Here is a 990-nt window from a genome sequence, read left to right as displayed (position 1 = left end):
GTAAAAGACAACATTAGACATGCCGCGCTTGAGCCAATACAGACCGAATTTCTTCAAAGTGCACCAATAGTAATTATCCCCAACTCAAACAATAGAAAAGACATGACTGTAGTTGCATCAACATATTGTCCACCCAGCTTCAATTGGTCAAAAAGTAATTTTAGATCGCTACTACAGCATTTCGACAACATAATAGGGGGTACCTCTGGCTTCCTTTGCTGCGGGGCCTGGAACGCAAAGCACCCATGGTGGGGGAACGCCAGATCCTGCAAAAGAGGCCGTGTTCTAATGGAAGCCGTCAACTTTGGAGCCAGATACAATATCTTGGCCACAGGAGGTGCCACTCACTACCCATACGACAGCAGAAAAAGACCCTCGGCCATTGACTTTGCAGTTTGTGGTGGCTTGACAAGACATAGGCTGAAAATCCAATCCTGTACTAGTCTATGCTCAGATCACCTGCCAATAACCATCGAAATGGAAAAAAATAGGGCAGATATGTTCACCAAAGCACCATAAGCAGACGGCTAATTACAAAAAAGACAAACATCAATATACTAAAGGAACACCTGGAACGGACCATTAACTTAAACACGGAAATTCACTCGGGCCTGGATATTGAAGATGCAGTTAATATACTGATGAGGAACATACAAGACGCCGTAAAACTAGCTACCAAAAATCAAAACTCTAATCAAGGACAAAGACCTGGGAGCTTGAACAGTCAACGAAGGACAGACAAAGCACGCTACAAACTAGACGAAGAAACTACAGATCTTCTCCAACTGAAAAATCAATTAAATCTTAGACTCAAGTTATTCCGCACGGAAGAGGCCAAAACTTTGTATAAAGCCGCTCAGAATAGCCTTCAAAAAAAACTAAAAAGATTAAAAACAAACAACATTAATCAACAATTCGAAGGAATAAACACACAAGACAGATACAAAATGAAGAAACTTTGGAGAATAACCAATACAATAAAGAGACAGC

This window comes from Drosophila persimilis, unplaced genomic scaffold (genome assembly GCF_003286085.1).
Source record: "Drosophila persimilis strain 14011-0111.01,24,50 unplaced genomic scaffold, DperRS2 tig00001940-arrow-arrow-pilon, whole genome shotgun sequence".
In the NCBI taxonomy this organism is placed as follows: Eukaryota; Metazoa; Arthropoda; class Insecta; order Diptera; family Drosophilidae; genus Drosophila; species Drosophila persimilis.
This window is presented reverse-complemented; position numbering follows the sequence as displayed.